Here is a 6,612-nt window from a genome sequence, read left to right on the forward strand (position 1 = left end):
TGTTTTTGGATACTAGCACTTTCTTTGATTTGCAAGCAGAATATTGTGGATCAAAGGTGTGGTGCGAGGACAGCTCACATACATGTAATTCATTAGAAAGGTGTTGGAAAGGGGAAGGGTGATCCAAATGACAGGAGTTGTGAATCAGGTATTGAAATCAAGCATGTTGTGCTCAGCTGTATAATCTGCCACTCTAGGGGGGTTAACTCTGCTTTTGGACACAGTTTGGCAGTGGCTGTTTATTCAGATGGACAACTAGTTGTTAATCATGCCCAAATAAAATGCTATGCAGAATATTCTAGAGCTGAAAAAATAATGTGTTTGAACAACTAGCGATTTAATGATACATCACAGTGCCCAATACAGTATCAAGTCATTCAGATGGACAGTTGGTTGTTAGTCATGCCCGAATAAAATGCTATGCAGAATATTCCAGAGCTCAAAAAATAATGTGTTTGAGCAAACACCACAGTGGCCAATACAGTGTCAAGTCTGCTCGAACAATCACGAGACATTTGATTCGTGCTGCACAATTTTAAGAAATATGTTAGAAACTACATACTAACAACAGCAAACTCGAAATTTGACAATTTCATGAAAAACAGAAGGAAGTGGCATTAAATCCTACCATCATACAAACTCATGTTAAATTTAAATAAATTTATAATTTGATTTCTCATACAGTATGTAGGATGTATAAATGTTCATGCTAATTTTTAAGTAAAGCGAACCCCATAAAAGCAAAAATGTTGTCCTTCAGAAAACATTGCTTGATTCTGATCCTTGTACTGTATTTTATTTGGTAAATAGAGATGGGTATTATTTATCAACTGGGTTGTAAATGAGTTGTTGAAATAAAATCATATTAAACTGAATGTAATTGTGATCACAGGAATAAATTACCGCACCAAGACCACATATGGAGACGATACTAACAGACGTCACTAGATAAACTTGCATGTGAGATGGCTTTTGAAATAGCTGCAGTAAGAATAAAGCTTAGAAATAGCAGTTTAATAATGACTAGCCTGTACAGATCCCCTAACAGTATCATGGAAGAATTTTTCTGTCATCTAGAGGAACTTTTAGACAAATTCTCACCTCATAAAAAACAGACCATTGTCTTAACCAAGTGTGCCCAGTGGTCAAAACACTAAAGAAAACGGACAGTTTGAAGACTCTTAAACTTGCCCCTAACTTGATAAAATTAAAGGAAGATATGAAGGGTTTATATATTTTTTTGGACACACCAAACTTCAGAACTTCCAATCTAAATACAAAGAGTGTAGTTACCTACAGGGAAGCACTTAAGACATTAAAAGCAAAGATGTATGCTGAACAGATGAGGCAATCTAGTAATGTTACCAAAACACTGTGGATTACAATAAATAAGGAAAGAGTAGGGAGCGACAATGCAGTGTGCAATAACATAATAATAAGTGACAATGAAAAATTGCTGAGTAACCCAAAGGAAGTATGTGAGAGGTTCATAGACCAGTTTAGTAAGATGATTAGGGAGGATGTGATCAACCCACTACAGGTGCTAAATCCCAGTAATGTCAGTAATTCATTCTTCCTGAGGTGTTTTACAGAACTGGAAATCCTGGAAACCATTTCCAACTTAAAAGCAAATACAGCCACTGGCTGGGATGACACCTCACCGAAATTCCTGAAAGAATGCAGTAATGAATAAATGCAGCCACTGCAACATTTAATAAACAGATCTTTCAGTCAGGGATCATTTCCTGACCTGTTAAAGTTCAATGAAATAAGATTGGTGCAGATATACAAAATTATAGGCCTATTTCATTGACATCAATATTTAGTAAGCTGTTGGAAAGACTATTTCTTTATCAACTTGAATCATTTTTTCTGTAAGTACTATCTATTAAAAAACTTTCAGCATGGTTACAGGAAGCACTGGTCTACAATAACAGCTGTAGCTCCATTTTTGCAGGTGGTTTTAAATAAACTCTGTTGTGACAGTGCCACGACATTTAACAGTGCCGCCACGACAGTACGCGCAAATGGCGATAGAGGCGCTCAGCAACTCGGCTGAGCATGGGAGCACCACCTAGCTACGAACGGCGCCGGCCGCATGTCACGGCATGGCAGTCGAATAAGAGATAGTGAGTTGTTATCATGTAACCATCTATTGTTACTAAGTGAGTGTGTTTGAATATCCACACAATTATTGGTGATTAAAGGTTATAACACTTTTTGGCGACAAGGATGGGATATTTTCACTGCGTTGTGGATTTGTGTGTTCGTGATGGGGCAGACATGGAACAGCTTATGCAAGCGCTCATTGAACAACAAACACAGTTTACGGCTGCTATTCAGGGGTTGTGACGTCGCTTACTCATCGTCTGGCTTCCTCTTTTCCGCCTCCATTCCCTCCTTACGACGAGGCCGCTGAAGACTGGGAGGATTATGAGAAGCATTTGCGGCAACACTTCTTGGCTTTTGGCGTTGTCGACACTCCTATGTGTAAGTCGTTATTTCTATCTTGGATTTCCCCACGGATCTATCAGCTGTTATCTCAGTTAGCCCCTCTGCGGGAACCTGCCTCTCTGTCCTTCCAAGAAATGTGTGACTTATTGTCTAACTATTACCGAAAAAACACCCACGTCGTTGCCGCCCACATGGCGTTCTACCGGTGTCGTAAACAGCTCCATCAATCTTACCGGGCTTGGGCGGCGGAACTACACGGTCTGAGTAGGAAATGTCAGTTTGTCACGGACACTCATCATGAGTCTTATGCTGATTCAATGGTTAGGGATGCTATTCTACGGCTTGCTCCTGATAAAGAAGTTCGGCAACGTGCCCTACAACTGCCAAACCCGTCGTTGCCGGAAGTTCTAAGCATCGCTCAATCCTTTGAAGTGTCTCACGCTGCTGGCGCGCAAATAGATGCGTGGTGTGATGTAGGCGCTGTACAGTCAACTTTCGACATGAACAATTTTCCTGTTTCACAGGAGAACGAAGATGTGGCGGCAGTTCACTCGCATAAACAACGTCGCGTTGGGCCGCAACGCTCGCAGCGACAACAGCAACCACAGAAGCAGGTTCGTTCCGCACTTCCTTCTTGTCCACGTTGTTTCGTACAGCATGACAGGGCCGCATGTCCAAAACGTTGGGCCATGTGTAATTCATGTAGGAAAAAAGGCCACATTGCTTCTGTGTGTCAGTCCCCTAAAGTTCCTGTCGACAAGGACGAGGCATCGGACATGGATGTTAACTGTGAGCTTTCTCAAACAAATAAGTTGTTTGTTACTGTTCGTGTTCTGGATAAAGACATTCGCATGCAAGTGGACACTGGCTCTGCAGTAACTCTCATTAATTCTCACACGTATTTGGAGTTGGGCTCCCCTCCCTTGTCTCCAGTTACGCGAAATCTGAGAACTTATAATAAACAGGAAATTCCTATCATTGGCCAGTTTGATGCTTCCACTGCCTACAAGTCTGTTGTTAGGCCCCTCATGTTTTATGTGGTGGATCATGCGGGCACTGAAAACCTGTTCGGTTATGATTCTTTCCAGTTGTTCAGGTTCTCCGTTGATGATGATGTGCACCTCATATCTCAGGATATTCCGTATCAACAGCTGGATGGATTGTGTTCTGAATTTTCGTCCGTGTTCTCTGCTGGTCTGGGTTGTGCCAAGGATTTTGAAGCCCACATTACTCTTAAACCTACAGCTCGCCCTAAGTTTTTCCGGGCACGCCCTATTCCGGTAGCATTGCATGCACCTGTCAAGGCTGAGATAGACAGGTTAACAGCTTCAGGGATTCTCCTTCCTGTTACCTCCAGCGAATGGGCATCGTCAATCGTGGTGGTTTCTAAACCAAACGGGAGTCTGCGATTGTGTGGTGATTTTAAAGCCACTGTCAATGCTCAGAGCCTCATTGACACTTATCCTCTTCCCCGTCCTGAGGAGTTATTTACCAAGCTCGCTGGGGGCCAGTTCTTTTCCAAACTTGACTTATCGGAGGCATACCATCAGTTGCCGTTGGATGCTTCTTCCAAGGAATTTCTCGTCATCAACACTTCTTGTGGGTTGTATCAGTACCAGAGGTTACCATTTGGCGTCACTAGCGCGCCGGCCATTTTTCAGCGGTTTTTGGAACAGCTCACGACTTCCGGTCCCGGCTACATAAACTATCTGGATGACATTGTTGTCACGGGGGCCTCCACTGAGGAGCACCTTCGCAATTTGCGTTCACTGTTTCGGGTTTTGCATTCGGCTGGGTTGAGGTGCAATCTGGACAATTCACAGTTCTTCCAACCCTCCATTGTGTATCTTGGTTTCCACTTGTCCCGTGAGGGTATACGTCCTCTACGTCAGCATGTTGCAGCCATTAACGCTCTACCCCGGCCGCCTACGGTCAAAGAACTTCAGGTGTCTCTAGGCAAGATTGCTTATTATCACAAATTCATTCCATCCGCGGCGGCGGTAGCTCATCCTCTGCATCAGCTGTTACGAAAAAACGTCCCTTTCTGTTGGTCCGACGAGTGTGAGCAGGCTTTTGTCCGCCTGAAGGCTCATTTGCAGTCGGCGCCTTGTCTTGCCACATTCCGTCCAGGTCAGCACTTGGTTCTGGCGACTGACGCGTCACAGTATGGCCTAGGGGCTGTTCTCGCCCATCGGTATGAGGATGGGTCGGAACGACCCATCGCCTATGCTTCCAAGACCCTCAACGATGCACAACGGCGTTACTGTCAAATCGATAAGGAGGCGCTCGCTATCATTTATGCTCTAAAAAAGTTCAGTGTTTTTTTTGTGTGGTTCTAAGTTTCACCTCATCACCGACCACAAGCCGCTGGTCTCTCTCTGTTCAGCCCATCGGCGTCGCTTCCGGATAAGGCAGCTCACCGCCTGCAACGTTGGGCCTTATACTTGTCTCGTTTTCACTATGAGATTCACTATTGCCCCACGGCCCAGCATGCCAACGCTGACGCATTGTCGCGATTGCCAATGGGCCCCGACCTGGTTTTCGATCGTGATGAACTACTCTGTTTCCACATTGATGAGGAAGAACGTCGTGCGGTCAAGGGTTTCCCACTTACAGGTTCGCAGGTCGAGTCAGCTACTGCGCGGTACCCGGTCCTGCGTCAGGTGATCGGTTTTGTTCAACGGGGTTGGCCGGACAGGACCCACGGCCGGGCATCAGATCCCCTTCGCAACTACCATGCCTTGCGCCTTCGTCTGTCTGTTCGTGATGGTGTTGTTCTTCTGGCCACGGATGGCGCATCTCCATGGGTTGTGGTGCCAGCCTCTCTTCGCAAAGATGTTCTCAAACTGTTGCATGAAGGCCATTGGGGTATTTCTCGGACTAAGTCCCTGGCCCGCAGGCACGTTTATTGGTCCGGTATTGATTCGGACATCGCCCACATGGTTGCTGCATGTGGTCAGTGTGCTCAACAACTGCCTGCACCTCGTACAATACCCTCTCCGTGGCCTGATCCGGCGCAGCCATGGGAACGGGTGCACGCTGACTTTGCTGGCCCCTTCCTCGGTACTTATTGGCTACTGTTGATTGACGCCTTCTCGAAGTTTCCGTTTGTTGTTCGATGTCTGTCGCCCACCACTGCGGCGACGACGCTGACTTTGTCCAAAATCTTTGTGCTAGAAGGTCTTCCATCCACCATCGTCACGGACAATGGCCCTCAGTTCTCTTCGCAGGCCTTCCGTGATTTTTGTACTGGACAAGGGATTCATCATGTTACAGCACCGCCCTTCCATCCGCAATCGAATGGGGAGGTCAAGCGCCTTGTCCGCACTTTCAAAAGCCAGATGAAAAAATTCCTTAGTGATTTTTCCACAGATGATGCTCTGCTGAAATTTCTGAGTTCTTATCGCTTCACGCCTCTGGGTGATCGCAGCCCTGCTGAACTCTGCCAACCGCACACTCTACTGCACCTGCTTCACCCTGTCAGGCCTTGTGCTGTGTCCCATAGTGCGGGAAAATACTCGGTGGGCGCCGACATGTGGGCATGAGGGTATGGATTTCGCCCTAAATGGATTCCAGGGGTGGTCAAGGCTCTTCGCGGCCACCGGATTTGTGAAATACGTATGGACGATGGCATGGTTGTTCGCCATTACGACCAGATGCGCTCACGAGTGGTGGCCACGCCGGTGCCACCGCCCCTTCCTTCCACCAGCTCGAGAAGCCAGTCCTGTCGCTGCTGCCGATCTACCGTACGTGTTGATGCAGCCACCGTCGCTACTGTTTCCGAGTACGCCGGAACCGGCCCCAGTCGCGACGCCGCCTTCTCCAAGACCCATCTCGCTGGAGCACACCCCCAGGTCCACGACACCTATGGATGCTGCTCCGGAGTTTTCACCCATCATCTCGTCCAGGAGGCACGTTCCACGCACGAGCTTCCGTCCTGGAAATTTTCGACCATACTGTCGTGTCTCTCCGCGGGATCTTCTCGGGGCCTCACAAGAGGCCATGGATGTTTCCGCACTGTCCATGTCTCCAAGGAAGTGAGTGTTTTTTTTTTTTTTCAAGGGAGGAAAAATGTTGTGACAGTGCCACGACATTTAACAGTGCTGCCACGACAGTACGCGCAAATGGCGATAGAGGCGCTCCGCAACTCGGCTGAGC

Source organism: Schistocerca cancellata, chromosome 8, assembly GCF_023864275.1.
Source record: "Schistocerca cancellata isolate TAMUIC-IGC-003103 chromosome 8, iqSchCanc2.1, whole genome shotgun sequence".
NCBI lineage: Eukaryota > Metazoa > Arthropoda > Insecta > Orthoptera > Acrididae > Schistocerca > Schistocerca cancellata.